Raw genomic sequence first — 14687 nt, forward strand, 5'->3', positions numbered from 1 at the left:
TTAAAAAAACACTACTTTATGTACAAAATTAGAAAAATTAAAAATATTATGGGACCACAGTTGTATGATGTGTTGACTAAAATGTTTTAATGTGAAACATGACTATATTAACAGGTAAATTGCAGCAATTCTTATAAGCAGTGGTATTAACTTAATTCCAGACATAACATTGGGCATAGCTTTGTGTTATAAACCTAGGGTATCAGTTCCTCTTCTCCATGATTTTCATCTCTAGCATTAGCAGATATTTAAGCACAAAATACCCGTTGCTATATTTTGGAACTTGAATGTCCACAGGTCTCCAGCCTGTGGTGCTATTGGGATATGGTGGAACCTTTAGGAGGTGGGACCTAGTGGGAGAAAGTCAGTTTATTTGGAGCATGCCTTTAAAGGAAATATTAGGAGCCTGACTGCTCCTCTTCCTCTCTCTGCTTCCCCAGCTACCATAAGGTGAACAGCTTTGCTTCCTCATGTCTTCCATATCATGATGTTCTGTGCTTCATCATAGACCCAAAAGCCACAGCGCCAACTGACCATGGCCTGACAACTTTCAAACCATGAACAATATTGAAATTTTTCTCCTCTAAATTGATTTATTTCGGGGTTTTTTTCTCTTTAATCCATTTACTGATGCACATCCATCCTGGACTAGCTGAATGTAGATGCCTGAGAAACATTAGTGTTAAAATATTTCCTTTTTTTTTTGGCAGATGTAGAGAAAGCAATGTAATCGAGGGCAGAAGCTGATTTCTGCTTCTGTGGTGAGGGAGATGATGTGGAATCATGGGACTTGGGGAATGACTCCTTTTTGAGCTGGGCAGGAGCAGGGAATGAATGCCTTCCACTGGCCCTGGAAGAATCTGCTTTGCTTCAAGAGCAAGAAGGCTTTAGAGAAACTTTTACAGGAACAGGAGAAGAAGGGGATGTATTTGAAAGAGATGATTCTTGGCTTGCCAAGGCTGTTCTCCCCTTCTACATGCTTTTATCTGGCTCAGAAGTGCCTTTGGAGCTGGGGGATCTCTTGGTGTACTCTCTGGTTTCTTTGTGAGTGAGCCTGGGTGGCCTAGGGATTTCACTTCTTTGACAGGAGAGCTGTCCATGGAATCACTCTGATCCACTTAAGCAATCTGGTTATTGCTATCAAATGCATTGGAGACAGGAGGTAAGTGATGCCCTTGTGCTAAGTTTTTACTCTGTATATCTACAACACTGGAGTTCAATATGCAGGTATCTGACTCTTCTATGAACACAAGCCCCTTTATGACAGCTAGGGAGGCTTGGCTCACAGCCTTGTGTTCTCTGCGATTATCACTTGCTTCCTGATAACTGCTGGAAAGGTTCTTAAAGCTGCCAAAGAAAGAGATGAAGAGAGACCTTATCATCCCCTGCCTCCCCAATCTTCTCTAAGGTGGAGGCAGACCTGTGAGTCAGAGTCCCCTGAGAAGGGGAAGGAGAATTGAAGCATATCTGCAGCTTTGCAGACAGGAACCAACAAGATCTCATGCAATTTTCATTAACAACCAAGGAGCTGGTCACAGATGATCTGGAAGACAAGCTCTGGCGCTGGACACGCCTCACAAATGGCTGAGATGAAAAGCCACCACCATCTTCACTCCTTTTCCTGTCATCTCCATGGACTCGGAGATTGAGGCCAGGGATTTGCATTTGGAGAAGGCCGCTGAAGTCACACTGGCTTGCTTGCTCCCCGGAAGCCCGCTTACCCAGTGCTTGCACAGGGAAGAACTTGTGGAGCCAGCTTCTGAACTGTTAGCCGACTATGATGGGATGGCTGTCTGCCTTTGGTAGAAGAAGATATAGGCTGTGTGGGTGCACACCTCATCCTCCGACAGCTGCTGCACATCACTGTCATTAAAGCAATACAAGAGGCCATCCATGGAGTTCTTATAGTATGCTGTGAAGTGCCCCCCTTGCATGGTGCCATGGTGATTGCACACAGCATACAGGTCATAGATGTAGTCCTCAGGGTCCCTCCTGAGTCCATAGGTTCGCCTCCACAGGGACCAATGGGATGGCAAACTCCAGCTGCTCTGGCTTCTACTGACCACAAGAGGAGTCATGTCCAGGCCAGTCAAGAGGCACTTGACTATGTGCTGAAGTTTCACAGGCCTGTCTCCTTCCTGTTGAAACCTCTTGAAGTGTAATGATGAGCACAACAGGCAGAGTCCACAGGCTCAGTGTGATGCTCCCCTGCTGCAGCTGCTTGCAATGTGGGCAACGCCAGGCATCATCTGGGGCCAGTCGTTCCTCTCGACCTGGCCCCTTTGCGCTGCATGCCGAGGGCTGCTGGGGTCAGGCGAGGGCTCCAGCCGCCCTGCAGGTACTGGCCCAGCGCCAGGTACTGGGCGAAGAGCTCCGTGTTGCTGAGATACTGCATCACAGCATTCATGAAGCACGTGTTGCCTTGGTTTGGAAGCCCCGCCACTCAGGCACCAACTTGGCGGCTCAGGTGGGCGGTACTGGCAAGGCAGCTGCAGAGGCCGCCACGGTTTGGGCTGCTCCCTCAGAGCTAAGGTGCAAGAGCCTGGACAGTTTCTTGGGGACGTGGCTCATGAAGCTGCCCATGGAAGGCGCTGAAGAAGACTACCGGCCCGGATCCCCGCGCCGCAGCTGCTGCATGGCGGCTCTGGAACAGCCTCTTGCTGAAAGAACACTTCTCCTTCCAGCCCGCCGCCTCTACCTTGGATTGGCCGCGGCTGCCAATGCTCATCACCACGCCTGCCCGCCAGGCCTGGGACCCCGCCATTGCCGCAGCGCATCCCACGGCTCTGCGCCTTACCGGCCAGAGGGCTCGATGCCCCCACACACCTCAGAGCGCCTCAGAGCCAGCAAGCGGACCTATTTCAGGACAGTTATGAAAATCTGAAACTAAACACCTGTATCATAGGACTTCCATTATGGAAAAATGTTATTTGAATCCATATGTGCCACACACTGTACTCATTATGGAGATAGCAAGAATGAATGAATAATCTTCTTTGTAGGATGTGAAGCTAATGCAAAGTTATGCATGGGGAGACAGAATACAAGAACAAATAGTGGACCCAGCATGGAGGAGAAAACTTGCTGAGTGACAGAGGAATCAAAAGAAAAAATGTGGATGAGATGTGGCATAGTGGGATGTTTGAGTTTAACTCCAAGCAGTAGGGAACAACATCATGGCAAGATGTACTAGGAAAATAGAGAAGAAAGGGGGAAGCTCCTTTTGCCTCTGCAGTTTTACAAAGCCAATTCAAGGAGATAGATTTTTAATTTGGTCACAAATGAAGAATCAATTTTGAGAGGCAGACATAGAAGAAAAAGGATGAAACTGGCCCAGCAGACAAACAAAATTATTCAAGGCCTGGGTGCTCCAGGTCAGAGCCTGTGATGCCAGATTATCTAATTCAACTCTGGTGTCCCCTGGTGGTAATGGAAGATTCAGTTCATGTCAAGGAATATGCTGGGAAAACCTTTGAAGGACAAGATAAATCTTTTGAGTTTTATCCTGAATACAATGAATTGCCACTGGAACATTTCACAGGAAAACTTAAAAATGAGATGAAGAATATGTACTATGGGGGAATCTAGTCTAGGTATGTAGTTGGGTGCTTCATTTAAATATGCATTTCATCCTGTATCAGTTATTCATTGATGCCTCTCCATATTTACGCTATTTCTGGTAGACTTCATCAATATTTTTATGATTCATACAGGGTATTATTATCTGGAATAGTGATTTTATATAATTCTAAAATGCCTATTTTTCTCCTATGTTAAGGATTTTGAATGGATTTGTTAGTTCAAATAACAAGATAGTTTGATGGAATTATACTTTTACTTGTTCTGAATTATCACATTATATTAGTTTGTCTCTCTCTGCAAAAGTGTATTCCACATCCAATGCTGGTTACACCCCAAATAAATCAAACATTTCATTATTCTTCCTCTTTTAATAACATCAAGCAGGTTTTTAATCAAAAAAGAGACATTGCCAATTTCAGATATTTCTTGAATTTTAATTTGCAATTTACATATTTCTATTTAAAGCTCATTCGTTTCTATTCTAATATAACTAATGATTAAAAACATATGAGAATCAATTTTTAAAACTAACATTGAAAAAGCTTATTTATTTCTATTTAATTTTTACCTAGTGCTGTTGGAATATTCCCCTGAATGTTGTGGTGGGTTCTTTATTTAAGCGATAGCATTAATTGTCTTTTACAGAACTACTGCCTCTAGGAAACCTTCAAGGATTGATATTTTTCAATGTGTTTTTCCCTCATTCAGTGTCACTTAAGAACCAGTCATTTTTTGTATTTCTAAGTTGCACCTATTATTTGGAAGCAAAAGCAGCAGTAACACCCATTCATCGAAGACTTTAAGACTTACCTTCCCTCTGCCACAGAACTGCAAATCCAAATAGGACTCAATCACTAATGACTGCAAAGGAGATAAAAATATGGCAATTTACTAGAATGGATGTTCTTTCTGGGTAAAAAAATATCCTGCCAATTATATTGAGTCAATTATAAAATGCAAGGAGAAAACATTCTGTACACATCTAAGTGTCTCCACAAAGTTCAAGGCCACACCAAGCCCAAAGGTTAGAATAGGTTTTATAAGAGAAGTGCAAGAAGAGAAGTACTTTGGTTACCAGGAGACAAACATTTGTACTGTGAATGGACAGAAAGAGCTCAAAGTGTAAAAAGATTGTCACTTCTTTGCATTCACCCCAGGGCTGAATATTCACTGTTCCTAAAGATGGTAGCAAAACAGCTACTTTATTAAGTAGGGCAGATTCCTTTCTTGTCCAAAGAAAGAGAAAGTCAGAAAAACTAAGTATGCAGGAAGACATGGGGGAGGGCAGGCTGCCAGCACACTCCTGCCCTCTACTCACCTCTGAGTCCCTCAGACATGTGAACAGGACTCAAATGGCTTATTTTATCAAATTTCTTCTTTGTGGTGTTTGGCTCATTTTCTACATTTGTCAGAGGAGCATTTTTTTTCAGCCAAGTGTTCTCAGGTCAATAACAACAAAGTCTTACTGATATTCTATTTTCTATACATTTTGATGGAAAACTCCCCTCTGCAAGTGTTTCATTTGGTATTCCTTGCATGAAATATCAATCTTTCTGTGATCTATTTATACAGAGTATTTGTATTTTTTTCCATTTGTATTTATTTTCAGAAGGTGTCAATCCTTTTTTGATCCACATAGAACAAGCAATGTTTGATGAGTGGTAAAAAAGAGAATTCAAGGGGATAGGGCTATAAATGCATGCATATTATTGCTCTTGGGAGCCACAGCATTCACAGAAAAAAAATAAAAGTTGCTATATGACAATCAGTCCCTTGAATGTATACCCATAGAAATTGGAACCATAGTTGTTTCAACTGGTGGCCTTTGTGACATTTTCAGAGAGAGAAAATGCCCTTCCTTAAAATAACACACAAAAAAGTGCCATCCTTTGGGGGAAGTATTTAGTTTAAGACCATGACATGATGATCCTCCCTAGAAAGAATTAACCTGGAAACAAAAGCATAAGTGTGAGCTTCAGTGTCCTAGTACCATGGGGATGGTGATTAGTGGATTGTCTTGCTACACTAGACCACCACTGAAAATTGGGGACCAGTAATCCATAGAGAGGAGACACAAAGGAGCAACAATGAAAGGAAGTGAGTGTGCATGGCAGAGCTCTCTCACTTCATGAGCCTGCAGTCTCTAAAAAAAATGGACCTGAAGACCTGACAAAAAGGAGAGACCAGAAAACCGATGAAAATCAACAAAGAAGAGCTTTCAATTAAGCTAGTAATTCAGAAAGCAGCAGCTCTCAAAACAAGTCGAGGGTTGTCTGTCAGTTTTTCCTGAAATATAACCCAGCCAGATACTGAGTTGCTTAAAATAGACCTATTCCTTAGGAATTACCAAAAGGAGAGAAGGACAGACAATCTCCATTCTGTGCTCTTTTCCATAACTGGCTTGTCTTACTGCCTTTCTCTGCACTCGAACTCTTTATTCCAAGACCCACTAGAAAACACCAACATCCTAGATGACACTTTGGGTATCCAAGGCTGGCTAAAGAAATATGTGTTTCACAGCCTATCCACCCAGGATGACTATATAGGAAAGCCTTCCTACTGAGTCTCACCTCAGGGAAGTAAACTCAGAAAAGAGAAGTTGCCAGGCAAGGCCTGTCAAGTCCTCTAGAACTTCATAGGGTCAGAAAGTGGACCTTCAGGAGCCTGTGAATATCCACATGTGCTGTCAAGCTGCTTGTTATAGTCAGGCAGAACAAGAAATGAAGGGTAATACTGGGCTTAAAGGACAGGTGAACATCCCCAAGGATATAGGCCAAGAAGGAACTTTTCTATCTGGAGAGAGAGAAGTTAATGAGGTAGATGCAGAAAGGTGGGGTTTGGAGATTTTTGCAACAGCTCACAAACAAAAGGTTGATAGGCTTTTGGTTTTCAAACATAAGACAAAAATAGGAAATAAAAGGCATGAGAGAAATGAAAGGAGAATGTACCAGAGTGCACAAACAGCCTTCTCTCTTGTTATCTCTACCAAATGAACAAGGAGAGGAGATAATTTAGTGCCTCCATTTAGCCATCATGGGCAACTTTAACTTGAGCAGTCAGTGAGTATTATAAAACATGTTGCCAGTAACTGGAGTTGACATTGACCTTGGCAGAGTTATTTAACAATTCTCTACCCTTGTCCACTGAGTCTCCTTCTTGAAGAAACTTCCCTTCTTCACCCAAGACACTGCATCCCCTTGATTCCTCAAATCCTTCTCAGAAGTTTTCAGAGATTCTTAAGCCTTAAAATCTATTTGTAATTAAATATAGCAAACATATCAATGTTGCAAAAAGAACTAAGAGTATGGAATAAATTTTGATGGGAAGCTTTGTTACAACATACTCTGCTGGCCCCTTACTATGAATAAATTAGATAGACAGACAGACAGACACTCTCAATATAAAAAAATCCTCAAGTATATGAATACATTTTTAAATAGATATTTTTAAAAATATGTTCTTAGTTCATAGACATGATATCATTATTTTTTTTTTATGTAGTGCTGAGGATTGAAGTCAGGTCCTCACATGTGCAAGGCAAGCAATTTGCCACTGAGCCCAAGCCCCAGCCCCATAAATAGTAATTCTTATAAGATAATTCTTATAAAAAATAAAGCCATAGGTCAAAGGGCAGTATTTAATTTAAAACATAATTTTTTATTATGAAAAAAATGGATATAATAAAAGAGTTCATTAACATACTCTGCCATTATTCATTTTATAGCCTTTTGTAAAATTCAATACTCAATAGAAGATTCACTCTAATCTCATTTAGATCTATATCTATGAAAACTATAACCCAAAACAAAGTATGAAAATTATCAGTTACAGGAGACAGGAAAATCTTTCTAGAAATTGTTTTTTGGCATTTCCTGCTAAATCATCTGTATAAATAACCCTGCAATGTCTTAAATTTTGTTGAAAAACCCTCAAAATCAGAATCTGCCAACCTGAAGTAGTGAGCTTTTGGGAAGCATTGGAGAATAGATGAAGGGAGTTGGAACAACTCAGGAAAACACACATGCTAATGGCAGGCTGGGGGCCAGTGTTCCTGAGAAATTGAACTTGGAGTTTAATGTACTGTTTTCAGTTATGTTACAGCCTGCAAGTATTTGTAGCTTGACAAAAATATATCTGTGTGTTTGCTGGCCCCCCACATTGAGTGCTTGCTGTGTGTGGTGTGTTCTTAAAGGGTTTTTTTCAGAAACAAAACAATATTTCCAACAGCAGTCAAAAACAGATAAAGAAGGCCTGGGTAGTAAAAGAGAACTTTAATTAATTTTTCTTGGGTCTTAGGGAATCTAGAATTGAGTTTCTTAGGTTGTTGTGGTGAAGAAAGTTGGCATCTGTATTATGAACACAAGTTAAGAGGAATAACAGTAAGAGTCTCAGAATGTGCTCCCCAATCAGGTTGCACTGTGTATTTAGCTATATATTTATCTCTGGGTCTCTTATTTATTATTTTCTTATAATAAGGTTTTCCATGACCATCTCTTTAAATATCAAACATCTTTTTAGTTTTGCTACAAAAAAATGCAGTGGTTCATTTTAGTTTTGCTATAAGAGGAGATAATTTAGTGCCTCCATTTAACCAGCAGGGGCTGGGGATGTGGCTTAGCGGCAGAGCACTTGCCTAGCATGTGTGAGGCTCTAGGTTTGATTCTCATCACTGTGTGTAAATAAAAATAAAGGTCTACTGACAACTGAAAAATAAAATAGATATAGTGGCCCCAGAGACCAGGATGGTGCTAACAGAATAAAAAATGAGGGGGCCCATTGGACAAGTAGAGCCAGAGGACTACAGTTGGAGCCATGGAGTTCCCTTTTCTTTTCAAATGGTGAGTTTGTGTTCATGGCTAGGTTCAAGAGAGGGTTTTATTTTTATTGTGTTTGATAGTTGGACTCCTGATTGTTGTTACAGTGTTTGATGTACCATGTTTGATCCTTGGAAAATGAAGTAAATAAGAAGTCTTCATTGACACCAGAGAGGTCAAATTATCTTGACTAATTTCATTCTCCTTTTTCTATCAAAGAAATTTTAATTTGAGGACATATACCATGTAACTGTGTTTAAAAATAAGATGACTATTTTCAAGTGGCAACACTGTTTCCACTAAAACTTTACCTAAAGTTTGACCTTCATATTTCTCATTCCTTCAATTTGGATCAGAAAGAGTGATGAGCCAAAGGTGTAAGAGACTTAAAATATAATGGCTAACTTTTAAGACCATATAAAAATAGCTCTTTCAATGTGACCATATTTAAATGGCTGTGTGAATTTTTTTTTTCATGAAACATTTTGGGCCTCCTAAAACTCACAGGTTTCAATTGACATAAGCAGCTTCCAGTTGTGTCATTTGACTTATCCAGGAGAAATCACTTAGAACCCTAGTGTTCAGCTATGAATATATCATGCCTTAGTGTATGTTTGTAAATACTTAAGTATTGAATAAATCAATGGTTGAGTCTAATCTAGGTCTAGGGCAACATTGGAAAAGCAAAGTATCTACAATTTCTCTTGCTTGATTTGATCAGAATCTTATGTGAGGCCAGTAGTTGATTGATATTCCCTTCAAGATTAGGTTTGGTCCAGGTGCTCTGTGTCCTCCTAAGTTTAGAAGCTAAGATGAATTTGGCTCTATCACACCAAGGCATGCTCTGTAATTTGGGTATGTGTGCTATTTAGTTAGAATTGATATTCCTGACAAATACAGCATTATCCAAATCCTACAGAACAACAGCTCTGAGTTTTTAGGAAAAAAAATCCATTTGAAACAATTAAAACAAGGTTTACAGGTTTTTATGACTGTATCAAACTTTAAAGAATGTAAACTGAATTTATTTACCCATGGAGTTCTCAAAACCTTAAATAGGGAATGAGGAAAGTAAATGAGCTCTCTGAGTCCTAGCTCAGACTCTTAGTGACTTTGACCTAGAGCAAGTTATTTAATCTTCCTAAGGATTAATTTACTTATCTTCAAAATGAAGATACAAACACTTAAACCACAGAATTGGTCAGTGGACTAAATAAGATAAAAAATCCAAAACAGTAAGATTTATTTTTCTATTTGTTTTGAGATGTATTTTGTATTGCTATGCTTCTACATACTCATGTAATTTAGATTATGTATTTGGCATACTGAAAATGTAGATTTAATTTTAATGTACAAACAAAGCAGAAGTATTGTTGTTCATTTTTAATTGTAGATAATCACTCTTCTATTAGATGCCACAGTGGAACTGCACAGAAAATTTCTGGGATTTATCTGATCACTTTATGTCCTTTTCATGTGACCTCAGTATTATTCTCCACTGGTCAATTATTTTTCTATTGGAGTTTTATAGAGCTTTTAATGGCCCTGCACTAATGATTCCAATGTGTTTTAAAATATTGAAAGGTAAACCGATGCCTCCTACATACAGTGCATGCCCTTTCTGAGAAATTAAATCCCTTTAGAGGCACTGTCCTTTGTTCTCATATTACGGTGAGTTGAGTTGCCTGACTTGCTACTCAAGATCCATCAGGATATCTGAGCTCTGAGTTCCCAGACATGTACTTTATATATTGTCACATCATCCATCTTCTTCAGAGTGCAAAAAAATCTCCACAGAGGTCACTACCTTGGTGAGAGTTCAAGTGTTACTTTTAGCCCATGAAGAACTCAAAGTAAATCATAACATTTTTGGCTTTTCAGAATTGTTCCAGCCTATTTTATTAGATATCAATTTCAGAGATAGATGGGATTTTAATTTTTTTATATAGGACTTTGTAAACATGTCCTTTGGAAATACGAGAAAAATTGTGACTGTAGATAAGAAACCTAGTGACAAACTGAGGCTTAACTCATCTCTTTCTCTCAAAAGTAGGCATAAAATTTTCAAAGTTACTCTAGGCCAGTTCCAAAAGCTGACAGCATGTAATTCTGATTGTTATTTTACATGACAGATTTCTTAGGTATGGAACCTAAGAGTTAAATGGTATTTGTTGTTTTATTTTCTTATGATTTCAAAGTTGTTTGGCACCATCTCCATGTGAGATAAACAAGCTATTGTCAAAGTTTTCAGAGAGGGTATAGGAATATAAAAGAATGATTACCACTTTTAATACTCTGCTTATGTCAATCACAGTGCAATGAGTGTACACTATGTGCCAAGCTCCAAAAAGAACACAGAGGTACTCCATCCTCAAAAGTGTACTGTCTAATACTTGGAGGTGCAAATGATGAAAGACAAAATTTATGGCAATAGATAAAACATAGTGTACACTGCCAATGCTACAGGAGCTCAAAGAAGGAGAGAAGTTAGTGAGTTGTGGATAGGTAAGATGGCTTTTTTGAAAGAAAAGAACTTCAGTTAGGAAATTTGAATAGGCTAGGATTCGCCAAGAAATGAGGAAAGGAATTTATGGAAGTATGAAAGGAATGGCAAAGAGTAGATTGAGTGAAGGACCTGTAAAATGATTGTTAGGAGGAAAGTGAATTAATTAAATACATATTTTAGACAAGCAGTTTGGAACAAGTGGAAGACAAAAGTCTGAATCTCTAATTTGACCTTCATGGTTGTAAAATAGATTCTTTAGCTAGGAAGTGGCAGTAGGAAAATAGATCCCCAGGAAAATAAATTTAGTAGTTTTACTCAGGATGGGTTAGAAATGAATAACTTAATGGGTGATAACTGGGATGATCTAAGGTGGTTACTGAACTCTAAGGGTCACAAAAGTGGTGGAGAAGAGATGATTACAGAAATATTAAAATGAAGAATGGCAATACATGGAGAATTTTCTCAATTACTATGGTAATTAGTCAATGAGGAAAATGTTGCAAATTTATGTGAAATGTTGCAATAATTATGGATTTTTGTTAGAGTTTGAGTCTCCCTTTGCTTCTTGCCAACCATAAATATCAGGAAAATTATTATATTATTTGTACCTAAGTTTTCCCAGACCTAAAATGAAAATAAAATTGTTTATATGAGGACTTAACAAGTTAAAACATAAAATTCCCAGCAAATGCCTGGTATTTAATAGGCACTCAAAAAATATTATCTCCTATACCACGAAGTTAAAACTAAAACATTCTATAATTAGGGAGCTTGAAAAACCAAAATGGAAATCAACTTCAATCTCAGTGGCTAGAAATGCAATTAGGTATTTTCCACAAATGGTGGTAAGTTGAACCACAGTAAATACTTGATAAATGCTAGTTTTTATTACTGTTGTTGTTACTGCTAGAAATGGTGAAAAAAATCAGTAGAATGAACTCTGGAGAGAACAAAGTCATGATCATGAAATGAATAAGAAAAGTTAAAGTACAAGGTTATCCCTGGTGTATTATTTTGCAAAAAATTAAAAACTGAAGAATCATTCCAAATATAGATGTAGTTAGTAACCAAAATGACTGGCTTTTGTAATTCTCATTTCTGCTCAGGACTCCCTCTTAATTTAGGAACAACACTAGGTAATGCCTATTTAACTACCTTAATTGTGAAAAATGTATGACTTCTACACTGTTGCCAAACATTCCCCTTAGGAGATACTCAACCTGCCATGGAAGGAACAGAAAACCAAGGTTCTTAAATGCAACTAGCAATCTATTATAACATTGGGGAAAACAGGAAACTATGAATTAAAAAAAACACAGTTGCCTGTGGTGGTTTTTCATAAAACCAAACACCAAATATTGGATTTCCCTTGTGTTGGAAAATGAATAGATACACAGTTTTGCAATGACCAGGTGGCTTGAATAGAGAGAATAAATAAATTATTGACTCATGAGGAGTAGACAATTCTGCATCCGCTGTTGAGCTTTTCATTCTTTGTGGAGCAGATGATCTAAATAAAACAGCCAAAAATAATGGGGATTTTATTGCATTAAGCCATTGAAAACATTAAGCATCTACAGCTTAAATCACATTCAAGATAACAAGCCTTAAAACAACTTTGGATTTTTTTTTACATTTGTGAAACACCTTTGTCCATATTACTCAATATCAAAGCAGAGAGACTAATGTGCAGATGAACATATATTTAGGGACAACATGGAAGAGACAGATTGGAAGAAACAGGTGCTCTTTATGGAGATGGTTTAACACAGGGTTTTAAATCCTGTTGATAGACTCTAACTGATATGGATAACATCACCTTTTCTGAGGCCAAACAAATCTTGGATCTAAGTCATTGGCGCTTTAACTCTGATGATCTCACATATTCTACACATTTCCGTTTACTATATGGAAGTCAAATACAAAAAACTCAAGTACATTACACCTCCTATAATTTGTCATATGCATAAGTCCAGTTAAAATTCAAATATCAGTCTAATACTACCCATTCAATATTTTATGCATTTGTCATATAACAAATGTTTACATAGGTCAAGGAAGAGTCTGTGATGCAGAAAGAGATAAAGCAGAATATATTACCTGGGTTATCAATGGAGGAGATAATATAAATCTGTTCAACATTGTTATGTTTTTAAAATGTTTGTATTAGTGCATTATAGTTATTAATAGTATTGGAGTTCGTTTTGATATATTCATAAATACATATAACATCATTTGCTCCATTTCAATCCCCAGTACATTTCAGTCAACCCCTCCTCCCACCCCTGATCCTCCTCCTCTACTCTTGGTCTTCCTTCTGTTTAATTATTTATTTTTAACAGATAAATCATGGTTTCATACACAAGAGGAATGCAAGGGATGACTTGTGGCATACAGGTACATAATATAATAAACTTTACTCCCTAATACTTCCCCTTTCCTCCTTTTCTCCCTTCTATTTTTGAGATGTATGGTATTCTGTTATAAATAAGATGTGGTTTTCACTTTAAAACCCTACACATAAGTAAAAACCACAACTCTTTACCTTTTTTTCTTCAATATCTTGCTTTTCTGGAATAACCACGATTAAATTTTAAGAGAAGCCTTCAGAATCTGTGCAAGTACATCGACAGTTGAATAAATTTTCAAGCCATTAAGTCTATAGTGCATTTTAATAATCCTTTAAATTCATAAAATATGTTCATCCTTCTTGAATAATTTAAAATCTTAGCCACTTTCCTGGATGTAAGCATGAATTATATAAAAATGGGATCATGTCTCCACTCAATGTTTGCAACTTACTTCAAAAACTTCGACATTGCCATACAGCCTTTCTTCACTATTGTACATGGGGATTTACTTCATACTATTCAATGTCTATACCCTCCATTTAGATAGATCCTAGTTATTATCCAAAGGATGGGTATTTGCTTAATTCCCTTGCTTATAGACATGCTTTCTTTTGCAATTGTATCAATATTTCTATAGGAAAAATTAAGACATGCTATATCAAAGACATTATAGACTTTTATTTAAATACCTTTTGGAATGTCCACTTTTAAAAATTTCTCAATGTCTTTTACTTTCAATAATCCATACGATTTTTTAAATAAGTGTTTGATTTTTTAGGGGACTACAATGTCTCTTGTTGTTGCATATTAGCCTGGCTGCATTTGGGCATCAAAAAAGAATTATGTCCTATTAAAAATTTGTGGGGCAGGATATAGTAAGAAAGAAAAAAAAATTAACTTTGGGTCAAGTATACAGAACATTGGTACTGCCACTGAGATGTAATTATACAATTAATTAGTAATAAATAGGATATATTTGATAAATCACTTGATAAATAAATATACCTTTTGGGTTTTGATTCACAAACAAAATATATCTTATGTAAACTCAGTTCAAATACAGATACTTGAAAAAGAAAATGTAGGGTATATTTATGTGGTAGGGGTATAATTAGCAAGAGATAATTTCTACCTAACAAAAATAAAACATAGTGTGGCAATGTGATATTATGGTAGTCAGAATAAGATTAGATAAGTGAGAAGAAACAGAGAAATGAGAGGAAAATAAAAGAGAGAATTTGATCCTTGAAGATCCTGAAAGATTGAAAAGAAAAAGATATCCTATATGTAGAATACAGAGGTATAACATTAAGGTGCAACCCCCAGCCTTGTCTCTCTGGAATCAAAAGACATGGTATGCAAACAAATATAGTGGGATTGGGGTAGGAGAAGAGTAGAATTAGGAAATCACAATGACTAAGGTCCAGGCAAGGC

At 37.6% G+C, this 14687-nt stretch overlaps 1 pseudogene; it reads right to left on the reverse strand.

The window, feature by feature from the left end:
* Window positions 1-648: 648 nt before the first annotated feature.
* Window positions 649-2583, reverse strand: LOC143400063 (ubiquitin carboxyl-terminal hydrolase 31 pseudogene; annotated as a pseudogene).
* Window positions 2584-14687: the final 12104 nt, after the last annotated feature.

This window comes from Callospermophilus lateralis, chromosome 5 (genome assembly GCF_048772815.1).
Source record: "Callospermophilus lateralis isolate mCalLat2 chromosome 5, mCalLat2.hap1, whole genome shotgun sequence".
Classification (NCBI taxonomy): Eukaryota; Metazoa; Chordata; class Mammalia; order Rodentia; family Sciuridae; genus Callospermophilus; species Callospermophilus lateralis.